General features: G+C 42.9%; 1 long non-coding RNA gene across 1 annotated transcript in view; it reads left to right on the top strand.

Annotated features, from left to right (window-relative positions):
* LOC311606056 overlaps positions 1-23,938 on the top strand; it is a 169,220-nt gene that overhangs the window by 130,288 nt on the left and 14,994 nt on the right. The gene's annotated exons all lie outside the window — the stretch shown is intronic.

The following is a 23,938-nucleotide window of genomic DNA, read 5'->3' as shown; positions in this document are numbered from 1 at the left end:
TTTATTGATTTTTTGTTTCTACTTTATTGATTTGAGCCCTGAGTTTGATTATTTCTTGTCTTCTAATCCTCTTGGGTGTGTCTGCTTCTTTTTGTTCTACATTTTTTTGGATGTGCTTTTAAATTGGTAGTATGAGGGCTGGAGAGATGGCTCAGCAGTTAAGAGCACTGTCTGCTCTTCTGGAGGTCCTCAGTTCAATTCCCAGTAACCACATGGTGGCTGACAACCATCTATAATGTGAGCTAATGTCCTTTTCTGGCCTGTGTACACACAGAGTGCTGTATACATAATAATAAATAAATAAATATTTTCTTAAAATAAAATAAATAAATAAATAAATTGGTAGTGTGAGATCTCTCAATTTTCTTTATGAAAGGCACTTAGTACTATGAACTTTCCTCCTAGCGCTGCTTTCATGGTATCCCAGAAGTTTGGGTATATTGTACCTTCATTTTCATTGAATAATAGGAAGTCTTTAATGTCTCTATTTTCTCCCTGACTCATGGCCATTGAATATAGACTTATTCACTTTCCACGAGTTTGTAGACATTCTGTTATTTCTGTTGTTGTTGAAGTCCAGCTTTAATACATGGTGGTCTGAACGAATGCAACATGCGCTTTCAATTTTCCTCTATCTGCTGAAGTTTGCTTTGTGGAAGAAGATTCTGTGAAGTTATGAGAACAACAAAGTATATTCTTTTGTGTTTGAATGGAATGTTCTGTAGATATCTGTTAGGTCCAATTGACTCATAACATTGGTTATATTCATTATTTCTCTGTTTAGTTTCTGTCTCTTTCACTGTAATTTGGTGAGTGTGGGATGGTGAAGTCTCCAAATATTAATGTGTGGGGTTTGATGTGTGATTTATGCTTTAGTAATGTTTCTTTTACAAATGTGGGTGCCTTTGCATTTGGGTCATAGATGTTCAGAATTGAGACATCATCAGGGTGGATTTTTCCTTTGATGAGTATGAAGTGCTCTTCCCTATCTCTTTTGATTAATTTTGGTTGAAAGTTTATTTACCCAATATTCTAATAGCTACCCAGCTTGTTTCTGGTGTTGATTTGTTTGGAAAACTTTTTTCCAGTACTTTACTCTGAGGTTATGTATCTTTGTTTGCTGAGGTGTGTTTCTTCTATGCAGTGGAACGCTGCATGCTGTTTTTGTAACCATTCTGTTAGCCTGTGTCTTTTTATTGGTGAATTGAGACCATTGATGTTGAAAGATATTAAAGACCAAGGATTTTTAATTCCTGTTATTTTGATGTTGATGGGTCTCATGAGAAACTGCAATCTGTTTTGTACCAAAAAATCTACACAGTTCTGCAATGATCTGTTCAATGAATTCCTCTCGTTTGTCCATTATTATTTTCTGAGGAGGTCTATATAAGAAAAATATATTGATAATAGCTTTAGAAATTTCTGATGCTGAAAGATCACATAAAGGCAAAAATCATAACCCATTTTCTGAACAAATCTGTCATGACTATAGCAAACACATGACTTCTGTTGCTTGTATGAAAACATCCCATCAGATAAATAGTAACTACACACCACAGTCTTCCCACCATGGGAAGGTGCTGTAAAGGTGCTACAATAACTGTAATTATTTTGTTACCTGGCAATGCTGACAAGCATATACCCACTATGTGACATCATTGGTCACAGAAGCCCAGTAGTAACTGGACCCACTGGAGTGAGAGTTCTGGATGAATACCAGTGCCATTTTCATGGCATTCTCTTAGGTCTTTCATTTTTTTTCCTCTTCGGAAGCTACTATCAAAAGATTTTTTCTGACCTTTTCAACATAAAATAACTTTTCTTCCTTAAGGACAAATTCCTTTGCTCTTCATTTTATGCCATTTCTCTCATTTTATCCTGTGATTGGATGATATTCTCTTGTTCATTTATAGTATGTAATCTGTTTAAGATGAAGGTCACCATTTTTCCCACTACAGACCGTGTGGATTGAAGTAGTCCTAAATGCAAATGGCAGGTTTTAACTGCCCCCTCGCATCATCCACTGCTCTTTTCATAATAACCTGAAGATCAAAGCTGCCTACATGTCTGTCAACTGATGAATTGATTGCAGTTTTTTATGAAACATGAAAATAGGAAATTTACAGATAAATGGATGGAAATAGAAAAAAATTATCCTGAGTGAAGTAACCCAGATGCCAAAAGAAGAATATTTTATGATGCTTCTTACATATGGATGTTAGCTTTTAATATTTTGATATGAGCCAATGGACAGCACATTCTCCACAGTTATGTGGAGGGTGGGGACTGACTCTAACATGAACCCTGGTGCCCCTATTGGACCACTTCCCCTTGTTAGGGAGGCCTGGTGTCACTCAGAGGAAGAGTAAGCAGGCTACCAGGAAGAGATCTGATTTGTCGTGATCATATGGTGGAAGAGGAGGTCCCCTTCTGTTACAGACCTAGGGGAGGAGAATAGGGTAAAAAAGGGAGGGAGGGGGAACAGGAAGGTGCATGTGAGGGGATAACAATTAAGATGTAATCTGAATAAACTATTTAAAGAAAAAAGATTTTGATATGTTTGCTGCAACCCAAATAAGCACCGAGGCACTAAGGTACTACGGGATGAGAGGATTTCCCAAAGATGAGGCAATAGAATACATTTTTATGGGAAGATAAAAAAGGAAACTAGAATAGGAACATTAAATAGAGAGATGGGTGGCAGAGAAGGGTAAAGAAGGAACCAGAGAGAGGTACAATTAACATTAGTAGACTCTTAAAAAACAAAATGGAAACCTACGACTGTAGAAGCTTCCTAAAATATATAGAGATGATGATGATGATGAGGGAGCCCATAACCAGCACTGCCTGGATGGCTGGATGGCCAGGAACTGAAAGATGGATGACCCAGAGACCTATGATAGGACCAAACATGTCAGGCAAAAAAAAAAGTCAATGAAATGATTCCACTTCTGCCATACTCATATATTGGTGCCTATCGCAGTGCCATCAGAGAGGATTCATCTGGCAGCTGATGGGAGCAGATGCAGACACCCACAGCAAACAGTAGGCAGAGCTTGGGGAATACTGTGGAAGAGAGAAAAGAAGGAGTGTAGGAGGCAAGGAAGGAGGTTGAAGACACCACATGAACACAGCCCACAGAGTCAACAAATCAAGGTTCATAAGGACTCATAGAAACTAAAGTGGCAATCGCAGATCCTGCATGGGTCTCTGCTAGGTTCTCTGCATATACATTGTGACTATTTAGCTTGGCATTTTTGTGGGACTACTAACAGTGGGAGTGGAGGGTGTCTCTAACTCTTTTTTTTTTTTCTGTTTTTGTTTTGTTTATTTTTCTTTTTTTTTTCTTTTTTTTTTCAGCTTTTTTTAATTAATTTATTCTTGTTACATCTCAATGGTTACCCCATCCCTTGTATCCTCCCATTCTTCCCTCCCTCCCATTTTTCTTATTCCCCTCCCCTATGACTGTTCCTGAGGGGGACCTCCTCCCCCTGTATATGCTCATAGGGTATCAAGTCTCTTCTTGGTAACCTGCTATCCTTCCTCTGAGTGCCACCAGGTCTCCTCCTCCAGGGGACATGGTCAAATATGAGGCACCAGAGTACGTGTGAAAGTCATACCCCACTCTCCACTCAACTGTACAACCACATAATAGTGTCTCTGACTCTTTTGCCTGCTTTGGGGATACTTTTCCATCTACTGGATTGCTTCGTCCGGCCATGGCATGAGGGCTGTACCTAGTCTTATTGCATCTTGCTATGCCTAATGTTTGGCTATGAGTCTCTGCATCTCTTTCCATCAGTTGCTGGATGAAGCCTCTCTGATGACAACTTGGCTAGGTACCAAACTATGACTGTAGCACAATCTCATTAGGAATCATATCATAAATGGTCCTATCCTAGATCTGTGAACTATCGGCCTCTGGGTCCTGGCCCTCCAGGCAGTGTGAGGGATAGGTTCCCTCTCATGGCATGGCTCTAAAGCAAAACTGGTCATTGGTTGGTCACTCCCACAATTTCTGTGCCACCTTTATTTCTGCATATCTTGCAGGCAGGACAAATTGTAAGTTGAAGGTTCTATGGCTGGGTTGGTGTCCCAATACCTCCACTGGAAGTCAGGTCTGGTTACAGGAGGTGGCTGGTTCAGGCTCTGTATCCCCCATTACTAGGAGTCTTAAGTAGGGTCACCCTTTATAGATTAATAGGAGTTTCCATTGCACTAGGTTTCTATCTCAGCCCCAAAATTCCTCCCAATTGAAGTTGTTTCTCCCAAAATTCTCTCCTTCTATCATCCCCCACCCTTATCCCTCCTGTTCCCATCCCCACCACCTCCAGTCCACTCACAAAGTCTATTCTCTTTCTCCTTCCCAGCGAGAGTCATGTGTCCTCCCCACCCCCATCTTGAGCCCTCTTTGTGACTTCACCTCTCTGAGTTAGTGGATTGTTGCATGTTTGTCCTATACTTTGTGGTTAATATCTACTTATAAGCAAGTACATACCATATTTGTCTTTCTGGGTCTGGATTACATCCCTTAGGATTAAATTTCTCGAGCTCCAACCATTTGCCTGCAAGCTTCATGTCTTTTTGTTTTTGTTTTTGGAGACAGGGTTTCTCTGTGTAGCCTTGGCTATCCTGGAACTCACTCTGTAAACCAGGCTTGTTTCAAATTCAGAGGTCCACCTGTCTCTGTCTCCCAAGTACTAGGATTAAAGGCATGCACCACCATGCCTGGCCTCATGTCATTTTTTTTTAAGGTAATAATCCATTGTGTAAATGTACCACATTTTCTTTACCCATTCTTCTGTTAAGGGACATCTAAATTGTTTCCAGTTTCTGGTTATTATGAATAAAGCTGCTACGAACATAATTGATAGGATGGAGCATCCTCTGGGTATATTACCCAAACATGATATAGCTGTGTCTTTGGGGTAGGTTGATTCTCAGTGTTGCAAGAAACTGCCATATTGATCTCCAAAGCGGCTGTACATTTGCACTCCCACTAGCAGTGGAGGAGTGTTCCCCTTGCTCTACATCTTCACCAGTATGAGTTATGACTAGGGATTTTTATCTTAGCCATTCTGACAGTTGTAAAATAAAATCTCGAAGTACTTTTGATTTGCACTTCCCTGTTAGCTAAGGATGTTGAACATTTAGTGTTTATCTGCCATTTGAGATTCCTCTATCTTTATATCTGTACTGCATTTTTAATTGGATTGTTTGCTTTGTTGATATCAAGTTTCTTGAGTTCTTTACAAATTTTGAATATCAGCCCTCCATCAGATGTGGAATTAGTGAAAATCTTCCCCATTCTTAAAGCTGCTGGGGGTTTTTTTTCCTATTGATGACGTCCTTTGCCTTACAGAAGCTTCTCAGCTTCATAAGGCCCCATTCATTGGTTGCTGTTCTTAGAGCCTGCACTATTGATGCTCTGTTGAGGAAGTTGTCTTCCGTGTCAACGCATTCAAGGCTATTCCTCACTTTCTCTTCTATCAAGTTCAGTGTATCTGGTTTTATGTTGAGATCTTTAATCCACTTGGACTCAAGTTTTGTGCAGAATGATAGATATGGATCTATTTGCATTCTTCTACATACTGATATCCATATTTCTGAGGCAGGAGCTATTGAGGGCTTGCTTACCTTGTCTTGGTAGAGTTTGGCCATCAACTCTGCCTGCATCCAAGCTTGCCCATTTTTAGGAAGAATTCTGTCAGTGACAGAAACAAGGACATTTTGCCGGGTGACTGGTTTGTCATATTTGAAGCCATCTCCATACAGAAGTACTTTGATGCTCATCATCTTCTTTGAGATGACCCTTTTCACTATGATAATCCTAACAATCCATGAGCATGGGAGGTCTTTTCACTTTCTAATATCTTCAATTTTCTTCTTCAAAGACTTGGAGTGTTTATCATACAAAGCTTTTATCATTTCACTTGCTTGGTTGCTACCCCCAAGATATTGTATATTATTTGTGGCAATTTGTAAAGGGTGTTTGCCTGACTTCTGTTCAATTAGCCTATTCTTTTTATTGGAGAAGTGAGTTCATAGATATTAAGAGATATTAATGACCTGTGATTATTAATTCCTGTTATTTTGTTGATATTAATGATGGGGTGGGGGTGTGTATGTATGTGCACACACACTTGCAGTCATGCTTCTTTGGGTTTTGCCGGTGTGAAATTTTTTTATGGGTGTAGTTAACCTCCTTGGATTGGTGTTTTCCTCCTAGTACCATCTATAGGGTTAGATTTGAGGATAAATATTAAGTTTAAGTTTGTCAGGAATATCCTGTTTCCTCCACTGAGGTTGACGTAAAGTTTTGCCGAGTATAACAGTATAGCAGTTGGCATCTGTGGTTGGTTAGTGACCAAAACGTCTGTTCCGTCTCTTCTGGATTTTAGAATCTCTGTTGAGAAATCAGGTGTAATTATAATAGGCCTACTTCTATATGTTAGTTGGCCTTTTTCCTTTGCAGCTTTTAATATTCTTTCTTTGTTCTGTCTAGTGTTTTGACTATTATGTGTCAAAGAAAATTTCTTTTTTGGTACGATTTATTTGGTGTTCTGTAAGCTTCGTGGACCGTCATAGTCATCTGTGGTTTTCTTGTGTTTTTTTTTTTTTTGTATTGTTTTGTTTTGTTTTGTTTTGTTTAGGTTAGGAAATTTTTCTTCTATGATTTTGTTGAAAACATTTTCTGAGCCTATGAGCTGGGAATCTTTTCTCTCTTCTATTCATATTTATTAGGTTTGGTCTTTTCATAGCATGCCAGATTTCCTGGATATTTTCTGTCAGAAACTTTACCATTTAACACTTTTCATTTTTAACACTTAAAATTTTTCTTTGACTGGTTATCAATTTCTTCTGTCACATCTTCTACACCTGAAATTCTCTCTTCCATCTCTTGTATTGTGTTGGCGATGCTTGCATCTGTTGTTCCTGTTCACTTCCCTAGATTTTCCATCTCCAGGATTCCTTTTTTGTGTTTTATTGCTTTTATTTTAACTTTCAGGGCTGTTCACAGACCTGAGTTTCTTCACTCATTTGTGTTTTCCTGAGTTTAAGGAAGTTTCCATTTTCTCTTTAAGAACCTCTGTTGTCATGAGATTTGTTTTAAGATCGTTTTCTTGTGCTTAAGCTATGTTGGAATACCCAGGGCTTGCTGTAGTACACTGCCTGTGCTCTGATGGTGCCATATGGCTCTGGCTATTATTAATTATACCCTTATGCTGGCCTCTCATCATCTGTGTTTGGGGTAATTATAGTTGTTTTTTTTCATGCCAATTTCTGAGTTTATCTTTGTTGAATAAGTGTTTTCTCCCTGATTTCTGTTTTGGTTTTGTTTAGGGTTTTTTTTTTTCTTTTGGTCTTCTGGCCTGCGGGTCCTGTGCTTCTGGTGACTGCTGAGTCCTCAGGTCTTCTAAGGTGTTTCTGTTGATGTTTTAGTGGCCTTAATGACATCTGGGGTTTGGGGTATCCGTGTTGCCTCTGGAATTCTGGGGCTCTGGGAGCTAGTGTGTACTTTGGAACTCTGGCATAGGAGTGGTCTCTGAGGTTCTAGATACCAGTGTGTCCTCTGGTTAAGCAGTGAGCTTCTGTCAATGTTGTGGGCTGGGATATGGAGGCAAAGGAAAGGAGTGCTGCTGGGGGGGTTCTGAGGAGCTGTGTTCTGTCTGCAGGCAAAATCTTATGTGGCGTTCTGTATAGGGTGTGGCCTCCAATAGAGCAGTGGGCTTCTGCTGCAGTTGTGGGACAAGATATGGAGACAAAGCGGGGGAGGGTGCTGTTGGGGGGAGCTGGAAGATCTCTGAAGAAGCTTTGGGTGTCTGTAGGCAGGACCTTACCTGAGATTCTGGATACTGGCTTAGGCTCCAGTAAAGCAGAGGTCTTCTGCTGGTGTTGTGGGCCAGGACATAGAGCCAAGGGGAGGAGATGCTGTTAGGGACAGCTGGGCAAGCTCTAAGGCATTCAAGTGGGCAGCGAACAGTGTCTTGCCAGGGGTTCTGGGTAGCAGCATGGCCTCCAGTAATGCAGGGATCTTCTCTAGACATTAGTCTTGTATACTCTGTATAGCTTGCAAATGTCACTGTATCCTAGAAACTACAGCTGCATTGATCCTGGAAGCCTCCATTGTATTCTGTTTCTGATTAAGGTATAAAAAGTCTAATTGCTTATAATAAGCTTGTCACAGTCTCAGTCTTGCTGTGATCTCTCTAACATGGCCTAGCTAATATTCACTTAGCATCAGATATATCAGGTAACCTCGGCTCAGTAAATAAATACTGGTACTTACAAGAACTAAATGGGGAAAAAGAGGAGAGGGGGGAAAAGGGATAAAATATAGGGAAAGACAGCTAAAATTAAGGGCTATTTGAGAGATAGTATGGAAACCTAATAGAGTAGACACTTCCTAAAATATATACATATATGAAGTATGATCTAAATAAAGTCACCAAATAACGGGGAAGCAGAGACCCAGATGGCCATTTCTTGTCACCAAATGAAGGTTTCAACACCGGGATTGAGTTACATCCAACTGGATTGTTGGCAAAAGAGGCCCCATGGGATTCCCCAAACAACTCAGGCTGTTGCCAAGACGATGTTACTCTCCACAAAGGATGGCAAGGCCTCATGGCTGAAGACAACACCTACTCAACTCATAGAACATAGGAAAATGGAGTGAGTGCTTACATAGCCTTCACCCCTGTATTCTAGTATCTTTACTACAGGAAGGTACTCTGCACTCTACCAAAAGAGAGTTGGAAACACCAAGCCAGCCATCAACCCTTTGATATACAATGCTTTCCTCCCTGCAGGATATACTAGTGTAATGGTGACACAAAACATGTCTGATTTGACTTTAGGCCTACTTAACATGTTGTAACCCATACCTGATACTGCTTGGGTGACCAAGAACCTGAGACTAGCCCATGAAACCTAGGGTAAAACCAAATACAACTATTCTTTTTTAAAAGGTGGGAAATATTAATAAAATGACTGCTAATGACATTCTGCTATACTCATAGGTCATGGCCTTGCTCAATAATCTATGGAGAAGCTTCTTCCTACAGCAAATGAAAAAAAGAAAAAAGAGACCCATAACTAGATATCATTCAGAGTGAGAAACCCTAATGGGGATGTCTCTATCAAATCCCTCCATTCAGAGCTGAGGGAACTCCATGGAAGAAAAAGCACAAAGAGTGTAAGCCAGAGGGGATGTAGGACACCAAAAAACAAAAACAACAAGGCCCTCTAAATCAACATGAGCAAAGCTCATATGAACCACACTGAGGCCTCCACAGGTCTGTACCATGTCCCCTGAATATATGTTATGAGTCCCACTGTTTTTATGGGATTCTTGAGTTTGTAAATGAATGGGTCTCTAACTCTTGTACCTTTTCAGGCTCTTTTCTTTCTATTTTGTCTAATTATTATCTCTTAGAAGCCTGTTTGTTTTCTGATGAGAGACAGAAAGGGAGTAGATCAAGTGGAAGAAGTTAGGATGAACTACAAGGAATAGAGGAAGGAGAACTGTAATCAGGATATTTTATGTGAGGAAAAAAATCTATTTTCAATAAAAGAAAAAGAAAGAAAGAAATTAAGCTGGAACTGAGCTAGAAGTCTCCTCCCTGCTGGATGGCTTTCATAGAACTGATGGTATTACAAAAGCTACTGAGAAAGAAAGTGATCCACAGTCTACCCAGCTATGAATCCCGTGAACTACAAACCAGCATTACAGGAAATATGTGCCCACTATTGCAAATGGCATGACAACTACGGGATAACAAACTGCTTTCTGATTTACTCTTGCACCTCAGGAGGAATTCTGTAAACCTGGTCAAAAGCCCATCCCTAGGTGGTGGGAAAGAGCTGGAGTGATGGCTCTGTGGTTCAGAATACATACTGCTCTTACAAAGGACTCAGGTTCAGCTGGAGGTTGGGCACACACCTTTAATCCCAGCACTCAGAAGGCAGAGGTAAGTAGATCTCTGTGACTGTTCTACATAGCAAGTTCCAGGCCAACCCAAGGTTATATAGCAAGATCATGTCCAGAAAAAGGAGGAGGAGGGAGGGAGGGAGGAAGAGGAAAAAGAAAAGGAAGAAGAAAAAAGGAAGAATAGAAGGAAAAGGGGAAAGAGGAGGAGGAAGAGGAGTAAAAAGAGGACACAGAGGAGGAGGAAGAGAAGGGAAAAAACAAACTACCCAAGTTCAATTCCCAGAAATGTCAGGCACCTCACAACAGCTGTAACTCCAGCTCCAAGGCCTGCATACATATGCACTCACATGCACAAACCCACACAAACACACACACACACACAATTAAACATAAATCAATCGGTTGGGCATGGTGGTGAATGTCTTTAATCTCGACACTTGGAAAGCAGAGGTAGGAAGATGTTCGAGGCCTTGCTGATCTACATAGTGAGTTTCAGAACAACCAAGGGCTACATAGTGACATAGTAAGATCCTGTCTGCAAGTAAAACAAAAGATCTTTTTTTTTTCAAGACCATGATTAGGAAGATCATATTATTGTGGTGGGTTTTTGTTGTTTGCTAAATGAAAATGGTGTCAAAGTGCCTTCTAAATACTCATGTTTATGCCAGATTCATGTTTCTCTCAATCTTCGTCAGAAAAGCTTCTTTTAGAAGCGGGTACAGCCGGGCGTGGTGGCGCACGCCTTTAATCCCAGCACTCAGGAGGCAGAGGCAGATAGATCACTGTGAGTTTGAGGCCAGCCTGGTCTACAAAACAAGTCCAGGACAGCCAAGGCTACACAGAGAAATCCTGTCTCAAAAACAAATAGAAGTGGGTACAGTTAATGTGGAGATTCATGGCTGTTCAGTGAGATGAAAATAAGCAACTGTTGAATGCTCAACCTAAATGAGGCATCTATATGTACTTTTCCAAGACTCCAGGAACATCATCAAAGAGGGGGTGAGAAGAATATAATAATAGCCAGATATGGATGGGGACTATAAAATGCTGTCCTCATCCTGGGCAGTGGTGGTGCACACCTTTAATCCCAGCACTCAGGTGGCAGAGGCAGGAGGATCTCTGAGAGTTAGAGGTCAGTCAGGTCTACAAAGTGATTCCAGGACAGCCAAGGCTACACAGAGAGACCATGTCTTGGGAAAAAATGCTGTCTGTCCTATAGGTACTGTAAAGATGGTTCAGTGGTTAAGAGCACTGGCTGCTCTTGCTGAGGATCTAGGTTCAATTCCCAGCACCACCATGGCAGATTATGATCATCTATGACTCCAGTTCCAGGAATTAAAAGCCCTCTTCTGGCCTCTGAGGGCATTTACTGGAGGTGATGCATATACATACATGCAGGTGAACACTCATACACATAAAAATAAATCTTTTTTTTAATTATGTCTTCTGGATATGACATGGCCATTGTATCATGAACTCACAGCAGCTGTCGTTGTGGGAGCAAGGCCTAAACAAGATGGAGCCTTGTAAACATTCCACAGTGGGTAAGGGAAGGGGGTTATGAGGCCCTCCCCCCTACCAGAGATGACTTCTTAGAGGGAAAACTTATTTTCTTCAGTTGTATAACACTGTTTCTGTTGCCCCTATTTGAATAAACTAACCCCCACTCATGCTCAGGCAAACAACTCTAATTAAACTAAGTTGTCATTACAGCTGGTGATAGTGGTACACACCTTTAATCTCAGCACTCAGAAAGCAGGGGCAGGTAATCTCAATGAATTTGAGGTCAGCCTGTGTAGAGAGACCCTGTCTTTAGTTGGGGGGGGGGGGGGGGACATGGGTCACACACAGAAAACATGCTCTGGTAAAGGCACTCACTGCCATACCTGATAATCTGAATTCAATCCCTGTCACCCATATTCAAGAAGAGAACTGATTACAGCAAGTTGTCCTTTGATCTTTTTCACAAGTTCTGTGACACGCATCTCCACACATACATACTTCACAAAACGAATAAATAAAATATAATTTTTAAAAAATTGGTGAAAATAAGGAAGAGGACTTGTTACCAGGAAGAAAGGACTCAATCAAAGTGTGAGGTCTGAGGACAAGACAAGCTGTATTTTGAAAAAGAAACTCCATTTTGTGTTAAACTTGGCCAAGGGTTGAACCCAGATTCCAGGAAAAAACATAAAGTAGTCTAAACAGAAAAATTCCCCTAGAGCCACAATCAGCTCACCTTGGCAAAGTCCAAATATACTCTCGGTAGTCTGACATATAGCAACAACCAATTAGGAGAAGCCAGGCCAAAGTTTTGTTTTGTTTTGTTTGTTATTGTTGTTGTGGTTGTTGTTGTTGTTTGTTTTTGTTTTTCAAGATAGGGTTTCTCTGTGTAGCCTTGGCTGTCCTGGGCTCGCTTTGTAGACCAGGCTGGCCTCGAACTCACAGCAACCACCTGCCTCTGCCTCCCTAGTACTGGGATTAAAGGCATGGGCCACCACCACGAGGCTCAGGCCAAAGTTTCTAAGGACCGCCCCCATGACTGCTTCAACCAATCTTTTCTATAGGTCAACTTGCCCCACCTATTACCCAATCATGAAATGTCAACACTTGTAACTCCCTACTTGCAGCTTTTCTGCCCAAATGCCATCCAATCATATACTGTAAAACCATTTCTATGTCTAAAACCTATTAAAACCCTCTCAATTGAGACTTGGGGCCACTTCCCTGCTGTGTCAGTGCATTGGAGCAGTGTCCTGGGCTCAAACCTGCAGTAAAGGCTTCCTTTCAATTGCATTTGGACTCTCGGGTTGTCTGTTCGGGGAGTCTCTCAGAATTTGGGCATAACAGAGTGAGTGAGAGGTGGTAATAGGGGATGAAGATGACTAAAATTTCTTAAATACATGTATAAAACTGTCAAAGAATAATTAATGAAAACAGTAAGTTAATAAAGCAAAGACAAAAACAGTAAGGGGGCCAGGTATAGCCGTGCACACCTTTAATCTCAGCTCTTAGCAGGCGGAGGTAGGAACTTCTGTGATGTCAAACCCAGCCTGGTCTTCATAGTAAGTTCCAGGACAGTTGGAGGTGAATAGTAATACCCAGTCTCAAAAGAAAAAAAAAACAACAGAGGAAACAAGAAAGCAAGTGGCAGTAACTTTTGGCATGGAAGAAAGTATTAACTTACTCGGTATTAATCAGAGTATAAACTAGTACAACCATTATGAAAGTTAATACGGAGGTTTCTCAAGAAATTTAAAAAGAAAGCTACCATATGACCCAGCTACACTTTTCCTGTGAGAGCACTCCACCCAGAGAAAGTTGCACAACTGTGTTCATGGCTGCTCTACTCACAATAGTCTCCATGCTCATTAGCAGATGAACTGATAATGAAAATATGGTACCCATACACAATGGAATTTTATTCAACTGCAAAGAAAAATGACATTATGAGCCAGTACCCACTGCTGTAGCCTCAGCAGTAGAAGCCAGTTTGAACATGCTGGCTAGCACAGGCAATCTTCAGTCCAACTTGGTGGCTCCTTCTCTATCTAATGCCTACAAAAACTGCAGAGTGGCTGAATTTCTGCAGAACCCACCATCCAGGGGCCTGTCTTCCACTGGCCCTCTGAATCCACCACAGCCACCCACTGATGCTCCGGCTACAACCAGTTCACACCTGCAGCTGGAACTATATTTACCCCTATCTACCCGCCATAACTGTTGCATTAATTACTTTTCTAATTTTGTGATTTAAAAAAAAACCACATAACTGAGGTAACTTAGAAAAGGATTTGGGTTTATGGTCCCAGAGGGCTGGAGTTAGCAGCACAATAGCTGACTGCTCGTACCTCCAAAAGCAAGTAGGAGGCGTAGAGAAACCAACTCAAGTCTTCTGAAGACTCAAAGCCTGACCCTAGTGACATACTCCCTCCAGCAAGGCCATACCTCCTAATCCTTCCCCAGCAGTTCCAACTGGGTACCAAGCATCCAAGTGGTACGGGTCTATAAGAGCCACTGTCATTTAAACCATCAAAATAGTGCAAGCCTCCACAGAGCCCAACTGGACTCACCAGCAGCTGTCTCCATGACTGGTGTAGACCTGATAATCTTAGAGTGAACCCTCCACTAATGAAAAACAAACACTGGGTGAAGTCTTCAGCAGGCTAAGTGCCAAGAATGGGGCTAAACACCTGCAGCTGGAGACATGAGTTAAGGGGCAAAGAGCACTTTCTGTTTGGTTCCCGGGACCCATATCAGGTGGCTTACAACCTCCTGTAACTCTAGCTGTGGAGAGATCCAACACCCTCTTCTGGCCTCTGAGGACATGTGCATATACACGGCATGCATCACCCATACATGTAAATAAATAAAATAAAATAAATAACAAAAAAACTGAGACTAAGAAATCTGGGTGTGAACCCACCAAACAGAAAAACAACTCTCTCTCACTCTCTCTCCCCACTGGGAGGCGTTACAAAGGAGTAGTTATGCCAAAACCAGCACTCAGCCAGCACACTAAAAGGTTCTCAGGTGAATGGGTCTACCACATCTCTTCAAAGGTGCCCTATGGGAAACTGATTCCCATTCTAAAAGGCAGCAGGTGGACAAGAAAGCAAGGGTATCCTGACCAGGAAAGTCTAATAGGAAGAAGACTATGTCTATGTGAGTCATCAGTTGAAAGGACACACAAGCTTAATTTCACCAGTCTACTGAGCCTACCATGCCTCTCCCTTCAAACTGGTAAGTGTGGCTGGAATCAACAGTATCTCACTAAAGGAAAAACTTTAGACAAATATCTTCTATTTCTCTCTCTGTCTCTCTCTGTCTCTCTCTGTCTCTCTCTGTCTCTCTCTGTCTCTCTCTGTCTCTCTCTGTCTCTCTCTCTCTCTCTCTCTCTCTCTCTCTCTCTCTCTCTCTCTCTCTCTCTCTCTCCTCTCTCTCTCTCTCTCTCCTCTCTCTCTCTCTTTGTGTGTGTGTGTGTGTGTTTCTTTTTCTTGGTTTCTGTGTATATTTTGGATATGTAGGGCTTGGGAGGGTATTACATTTATTTGTATGTGTGTGCACATGTATGTAGACATGTCACCGCACACTTGTAGAGGGCAGAGGACAACTCCTGGACGTCAGTTCTTTTCTTCTACCACTAACTCTTCAAAGGAGGGGTACAGCAGTTCTGAAAATCATGACAGATGCTGTCCTTGGGCCTCCACATGTATATACATACCACACATAAACACACATACATACATACATACATGCACAAAAACAGAGCTGCAGATATGGAGGTAATGGTCTCAAAACAATGTGATATGCTTAATGTCAAAGAACTACACACACAAAAATATTTGTGTGGCTAAAATGTGTATTTTGTATATTTCATTGTAATAATTTGGTTCTTAATTGCTGTTTGTTTTTAGCCATATCTCAGAGAGTCCAGGTTAGCCTCAAACTCATTATGTAGCTAAGGATGACTTTGGTCTCCTAAATCCCCCTGTGCATTTTCTGAGTACTAGATGACAGGCACGGGCCACAAAGATCGGTTTCGATGGTGATAGGATTGATGCGTGATATCAAGCACTCTACAGCTGAGATGCATCCCCAGATCCTGTTTTTCATTTTCATGTTGTCCTGGTTTGTACATCTCACTTTATTTCCCAGGCTAGCCTCCAATTCATTATATGGCCTAGGGAGACCTTAAACTCCAAATCCTTCTGCCTTTGCCTCCTAAGTAGCTGGGATTCCAAGAAGAGACTTGATACCCTATGAGCATATACAGGGGGAGGAGGTCCCCCTCAGGCACAGTCATAGGGGAGGGGAGTTAAGGGAGAAATGGGAGGGAGGGAGGAATGGGAGGATACAAGGGATAGGATAACAATTTAGATGTAATATGAATAAATTAATAAAATATATTATTAAAAAATAAAAATGGATGCAAAGCAAAAAATTATTTTAAAAATTAGCTGGGATTACAGGTGTACATCACCATGCCAGGCTCCCTTCTGTGTTTATGAATGGGATAAAACGGCTGGACTCATGAATGCACAGGAAGATGCCTGTTGAGATACTCAATAAAGCCACACACGATAGGCTTGCCTGCCCCAGAATCACTACAAGTCCATAAGTAGGTGCTGCATTGTGACATGGACTCTTTGGTGTCACTAGGCAATAGAAAACGCATTCAGTGCTAGGCATAGCACTCAGGTCCCCCTGTGTGCCATGTAAAAGCATTCTATGATTGAACCACCAGGTTCTCCTTTTGAGGGCTAATCTTAAATGTCAGCTTAACTGGAATCAAGCTGGAATTGAAGCTGCTAAGTGCTCCTGTGAGGGATTTTCTTGATCACAGAATTCGAAGCAGAAACGTCCACCCTAAAACTGGGTGGCACTTTCTGATGTCAGCCCAGACAGAAGGGCACAAGAGAAAAACTGCTTTTTGCCTGCTTGCCCTCAGTCTCACTGGAAAGTACATCGGCATTACTTCAACAATATTACAACTTCTTTGGATTCCAAAGTGGACTGAAGTCTTCCACTTTCCTTGAATCCTCTGGGCTTTTAGTGTAGATTGAGACTGCTCAGACATTCAGCGTCACAGACTGAGCAACCACTGGGTAGTTGGACTATGCAGACCACATCCTGTAAGGTAATCTAATAAATCCCACATCCTGTAAGGTAATCTAATAAATCCCCTATATATACGTTCTATGAGTCCTGTTCACCCAGAGAACCCTGATTGGTATATCTTCCAACATATCTTCTTTTTTTCCTTTGTTTTTTGTTTGTGTGCTTTTTGTTGTGGTGGTTTTGTCTTGGAAACAGGATCCCCTGTATCCCACCCTGGCCTCAAAATTGCTATAAACCCTCAGAATGACCCTGAGCTCCTGGACCCTCCCGGCTCCATCTCTGCAATGCTGGGACCATAGGTGTGTGCCAATGTCCATGGTTTTAAGCAGTGCAGAGAACTGAACCTGGGGCTTTCAGCATGCTAGGCAAGCGCTCTACCAACTGAGCCATATCCTCAGCCCCATTATACTTATGTGACCCCACACATGGGCCTTGCCTGTGCAAGTTGGACTACTGTTGGTGGCAACTACAAGAACTATCTTCCTGATGTCTACTTGCTTGACGATGCTGCCTGGCCTGCTACAGGCATAGGTAGGCAAAGAGGAATGCTGTCAGCATTATCAGAAGAGAGTAGTGCTTCCCCCTCCCCCGCCCTTTAGAACACGGTGCAATGCAGTAAGACGAAGCTAGATGGCGCTCTTTCCTCTTTTACGGTGTTAGTTGACTGGGTTCAGATCATCCACTTGGCCTCTTTGGCCACATCTATCCCTCCAGCTTTATTTATTTGTCTTTATTTATGTGCCTTATGTATTTAAACCATTCCCGCCTATTTCTGACAAGATTTTTCAGCTTTGTGCTTCTTTAATTGTAGAATAGACATATACATAAATATTATGCAGTAGTCATGTACCAAATAAAGTCATTGGTTTCAATGGGTGACTACATATTGTGTGACTTGATTCATGACTGCAAGGAAATGAAACCAGTGTAGATGTCCATTAACAAAGCAAAGGACAATAAAAATTAGGTAAAGCATGGTGGCCAAAGCCTTTTATTCTAGCACTCAGGAGGCTGACGCATGCAGATCTCGTTGAGTTCAAGGCCAGCCTGGTCTACATAGCAAGTTCCGTGACAGCCAGGTCTATACAGTGAAACACAGTATCAAGCAATCAATCAATCAACAAACAAACAAACAAACAAACAAAGCAAAAGTCAGGGGTGTAAAACACACAATGGGTTTTAATGCAGCTGTAAAGAAAAAATAATCATGGAATGTGCAGGAAAACTCACTGTGGCTCTCAACAAAATCAAGCAAAGTAACTCAAACTCAGACAAAAATCAATAGTCTCATGTACACAACCAAATATAGCTGAGCATGGTGGCACACGCCTTAAATCCCAGCACTCAGGAGGCAGAGGCAGGTGGATTGCTGTGAGTTCAAGGCCAGCCTGGTCTACAAATCAAGTCCAGGACAGCCAAGATAAACATAGAGAAACCCTGTCTCGGAGGGGCGGGGTGGGGGGGGTAGGGGGGACATATACATGTGTCCATTAGCGAGGCTTAGTGTTGGTAGAGGCTATGAAACCAGAAAGGAGGTCACCACGGGGTAGAAGCACCGAGGCATCAGGGAGGGCAGTGACGGCAGTGACCACCTGTGACATGTAATCACAAGGACGGTTCTGAGAGTAAGAAGGCACATTCAGGGCTTGGGGCAGTGAGAGAAGACATGTGACCAGGTTCAATAAAACACATTTTGTTTCAAATGTCAAAATGAAGCTCTGCTAATTTAAATTGTTTAACCAAAAAAAAATAAAAATTTAAAACTAAGCAAAGCACACTGGGGTGTAGCTGTCAGTAGAGCATTTGCCCGGCAGTACACAAAGTCCTGAGCTCCATCCCCAGCACCACATCACCCAGGCGTGGTGGTGCACCCCGCTATCTCAGCACCAGAGAAACGGAAACAGGAGGGTCAAGAGTTCAAGGTTAGGGTTGGAGAGATGGCTCACAGGTTAAGAACACTGGTCCCAAATATCCCAAAGGTCCCGAGTTCAATCCCCAGCAACCACACGGTGGCTCACAACCACCTTTAGTGAGATCTTCTGCCTTCTTCTGGCACACAGGCACGTGTGCAGGTAGGACACTGTATACATAATAAATAAGTAAATCTTAAGAGTTCAAGGTTACACTCTGCTATAATACCTTGCATCAACAAGGTCAGGGGGACATCCTGTCTCAACCTGACTATTACCTGAGTCAAGAGGTCTGTGGGGCCAGCCATGTGTACCCTGGGTTTTGAGGGCTCTACCCAGCCTCACAGGGGTACAGTTTTCCAGATTGCCATGAGTGGACTCTTCAGGATCAAACCTCAGTGTAGAGCTGGGTGTGAAGGCAAATGCCTACAATCCTATCACTTGGGAGGCTAAAAAGGAAAAACACAAGTTAGACTATAGCAAAAAGACTCAAAAAATAAGGGCAAATGGAGCTGGGGAGATGGTTCAGAAGTCAAGAGCACCGGCTGCTCTTCCAGAAGACCCAAGTTTGATTGCCTGCACCTAAGTGGCAGCTCACAACCATTTGTAATTCCAGCCCCAGGAGACCTGACACCATCTTCCGGAAGGCATGAGCACCAGGCACACATGTGGTACACGGACATACATGCAGACAAAAGAGAAATATATGTAAAATAAATGTTTCTAAGAGAAGGCTGGAAGACGGCTCACTTGAAGTGTTCACCTTATAAGCCTGCAGACCTGAGTTCCATCCCCAGAACTCACGTGAAAGAGGCAGGCATGACAGCACACCTGTAATCCCAGCAACCTGAGTTCAGGGCAGTGAGAGACAGGGAGAGTGCACCTGAGGAGTGACACCCCACCCAAAGTTGTCCTTTGACCTCACACATACATGCACGCACACACACATCCATCACACATAGAAACTAGTGAAAACTCATAACATGCAAACAAGCCCTTAACTTGAGAAGGTAAGGACTGCTGAGAGTTCAAGGCCAGCATAGGCTACACAGTGAATTCTAGGTCCACCGAATTCCAAGCTTTGGAACGATAGATACCCTGTGCTAAAAAGGAGAGCTATAGATATAGGTATACAGATCTCAACTCAGATACTATGTGGTCCATTTAATTTAATTTCTACCATCTGTAAAAATGGACACAGGCAATGGAAGTAGCCCTACTGCCTACCAACTGTAAGATGAATAAACAAGAGGCGGCTAGCCTACCTGATGTGATATTGCTGAGCTGTAACAGCAGAACAAAATGCATGCTGGTACATACTGCAGCTCCATGACCTAAGAGGACATGAAAAGGCCAACTACAAATATCACATATACAGCTACGTGTGTCCCTCACTCTTGTCATATCAGCTCTTGGGAAGCTGAGGCAGGAAGATTACACCAGGTTCCAAGAACAGATTACAGTGAATCAAAACCACTTGGAGATACAAGGTGTGACTAGATCTAAGTAAAAGAAAAAGAAAATAGACAGGCAGTGATGGCACACACCTTTAACTGCAGCACTTGGGAAGCAGAGGCAGGCGGATCGCTGTGAGTTTGAGGCCAGCCTGGTCTACAAAGCGAGTCCAAGACAGCCAAGGCTACACAGAGAAACCCTGTCTAAAAAAAAAAAAAGGAAAAAAAAATCACTTCAGGTTTGGTTCTGAAAGACTACTCCCAGCATGCAGGAAACCGACGCAAGAGGGATCCGAAGTTCAAGTAACCCTCAGCTACACAGTGACTCAAAGCCACCCTGTGATATGAAATCCTGCCTCCCCCGCAAAAAACAGGACCAGTGATGTTTCACCAGGTGCTTGTTTCCAAGCCTAGCGACCTGAATTTGACTCTTGAGATGCAAATATTGAGAAAAGAATCTCTGCAAGTTGATCTTTGACTTAACACACAGCCACCATGGCATGCAAGCACACGGATTCACACACACACACTAAATGTAAAAAACACATATGCAGAGGGGTGTGTGTGTGTGTGTGTGTGTGTGTGTGTGTGTGTGTGTGTGTGTGTGTGTGTAAGGAGAGAAGAAAGGAGAGGAGAGACTTGTACATCCATTTGTGTGGGAACTCCAGATCAGGAACATCCATAGAGACAAAGTGATTAGCTGCCTCAGGTGGGGGCTACGGAAGAAAAAAAGGGATGGGGAGTAACTGCTACAGGGAACAGGATTTCTTTATGGTGGTGATGGTGGCTGCTGCTGTTGTTGCGTTGAGGAGAAAAGGTGTATAAAGTTCAGGCTAAACTCAAACTTGCAATTCTTCAGCCTCATCTTCCCAAGTGCTGGGATTACAGGAGTACACCACGAAGTCCCATGGGATTGGGGTTTCTTAGGGGTGATTATATAGTGAGGTGGTAACCACACCACACTGTGAATATGCTAAATGCATTCAGATGGTTCATGGTTAATTTTTTTTTTAAGTTTTTCAAGACAGGGTCTCTCTGTGTATCCTTGGCTGTCCTAGACTCACTCTCTAGACCAGGCTAGCCTTGAACACACAGTGATCTGCCTGCCTCTGCCTCCCAAGTGCTGGGATTATAGGCATGTGCCACCACACCCAGTTCATGGTTAATTTTAAGTTACCTGAATTTTCCTCTTTAACAAAAAAGGAAAAGAATGGGCAGAACAGAACAAGCATACTCAACCTCCCTCCTTGCCCTGCCACAAGGACCTGGCACACCCCTTCTGGGCAACCCTGACACCACTTAGAATTTACTGAGCCTTCACCCACCACGTCAGCCTCCCCTTGATCTGTCCCTGAATGTCAAAGTCCATGGCTGGGATGGGAATGGCACTCCGGTTGCCTAGGAGTCCTTCCTGTTTGCCAAGTAGGGCTACCCTTTCTCCTAAGCACAAATAATAAGAGTAAAGGAGAAGAAAGATGTAGCTGGAGACATAGCTCAGTTGGTAGAGTATCTGCATATACAAAGTGTAATCTGTATTGGAACTTAAGGTAATCCTCCTGCCTCAACTCACTTTTTTGTTTGTTTGGTTGGTTTTTAATTAAACATTTTTTTTTTTTACATATCAATTCACTCTTTTAATCACACCACTTTAACACCTGGAATCACAAGAATGAGCAACTACACCTGGCTATATGCATACGCCAGGCATACACAAAGCCTTGGGGTCCATCCCCAGCACCCCATAAAACCAGGCAGGGTAGTACATACCTATAATCCTGGCACTGGGGATAGGGAGGCAAGCAGAAACAATAGCACAGAGTCATCCTCAACTATATATGGAGTTCAAAACCACCAATGGTTAGATCAGACTCTTGTTTCCAAGTGAGAGATCCTAACTGAAAAACCACTCCTTTGCACCTTGGGACTCCCAATGTCTTAAGGAAAACCCACAACCGGTTAAGTCCAGTAGGCACATGGAAGAGCCCAACTTTCACATACCAATAAAAGGTATTCCCACATGTTGACATTAAGCCAGCCCTAGCCCGGAGGATGGCAGCTGAAACCACCTGGGATAACCACACATTGCAGAACCACAGTGAGATACAATACCATGGAGGACCAGGTGTGGTGGAACACAAGAGTAACCCCAACAGTGGGGAAACTGAGCCAGAAGGATCAGGAGTTTGAGGCTAGCCTGTACTACACAGTGACACTCTGTTCATAAGAAATAAAAAATACCACCCACCAAGTATTGGGTGGTTTGCCCCAGAGAGAACCCAAACACTCCAGATAACCTGATACACACAATCTTGGCCAACTGTGGCCTATGGCTGACAAGCATAGTGCACTGGTAAAGATAAAAGAAAAACCTTTCTCCCCTAACTAGCCTAAAAGCAAAGATTATAATCTTCCTAATCTCAGATGGATGGATGGATGGATGGATGGATGGATGGATGGATGGATGCTCACTACGTGGTCCAAGCTGGTCTGTAGTTCAAAATCTTAATATCTCCTCTTCCCGCCCTTCCCTTCCTCTCTTGCCCTTCTCCCTCTGCTTCTCTCCCCCTCTCCCCTCCTCCCTTGCCCCTCCCCCTCTGCCTCTCTTCCCCTCCTCCCTTGCCCCTTCCCCTCTGCTTCTCTCCCCCTCCCCTTACCTATGCATCCAGCATCACATTATCAGTGACCAAGTCACTGCCTGCCAGGCATCAGAGCTCCTCAGAGGAATTCTTTTTGTTGAGATTTGTGTATGAGCCGGGCACAGTAATCCCAGCACTCAGGAGGCAGAGGCAGGTGGATCTCTTGTGAGTTCTGGGCCAGCCTGGTCTACAAAGCAAGCCCAGGCCAGCCAAGGCTACACAGAAAAACCCTCTCTTGGAAAAAAGGAGATTTGTGTGTGTGTCTGTGTGTGTGTATGAGTGTGTGTGTGTGTGTGTGTGAGAATGTGTGTGTGTGTGTGTGTGTGTGTGTGTGTGTGTGTGTGTGTGTATGTACTGGGAAGTGATCTTGTATTTGTGTGTTTTTGTATGTGTGTATCTACAATTGTACGTGCAGGTGCATATGTGAAGATGTGTATGTATACACATGTATATTGATTGAAGCCAGAGGTGTGTGGTATGGTGGGGGGGGGGGGAAATATATATGCACTGGAGGAGGGTTCACATGTACATTTATACATGCATGTGTGTATGGACACCTGAGGTTGATGACAGGAATCATCCTGGCATTGTTGTTCCACCATTTTCAATGAGGTAGGATCTCACCAGTACGCTTGCTCTGAGTACCCTGCCTTAGCTTCCTGAGGCTGGAATTAGCGGCAGCCCTCCACACCCACACAGCATTTACATGGATTTGGGGGATCCAAACCATGCCTCCATGCTTGTGCAGTAAGTGCTTTAATCACTGAGGCATATCCCCAGCCCCTCCTTTTTATTTTTTTAATTAATTTTTATTATGTATACAATGCATATGTGCCTGCAGAAGAGGGCACCAGCTCTCATTATAGATGGTTGTGAGTCACCATGTGGTTGCCGGGACTTGAACTCAGGACCTTTGGAAGAGCAGGCAGTGTTCTTAACCTCTGAGCCACCTCTCCAGCCCTCCTCTTTATTTTTAAGACAGAGTTTTTCACTGAATCTCAAGTTCTCAGGCTAGACTATCAGGCTCTGGGATCCCCCTATCCTCATAGCCACCCTCAGTAGTAAGATTACAGGCAAATCCAGCTTTTTACATGGGTACTGGGGATCTGAACTCAGGTCCTGTTACTTGCACAGCTTCAGAGCTCCAATCCTCATCATGGGACCCCCAGGTTAACAGAAGCCACCAAAGATGCCAGTGAGGGGACTCCAACAGTTCTCACCATTTGCTTAGGAATTTAAGGGCTAAGAGTCTGAGAAGAGTTTTGCCTTGTTACTCTTTAAGCCAAGTTGCATGGTTAACTGTATTTTCTTGTTTTCTTTATTGCTCATGCTCAGGCATCTGGGACCTCAGTTACCACCTGGGGACAGCCCTTCCCTCCCAGG

This window comes from Acomys minous (assembly GCF_964271855.1).
Source record: "Acomys minous genome assembly, chromosome: 9".
Lineage (NCBI taxonomy): Eukaryota > Metazoa > Chordata > Mammalia > Rodentia > Muridae > Acomys > Acomys minous.
This window is presented reverse-complemented; position numbering and strand designations above follow the sequence as displayed.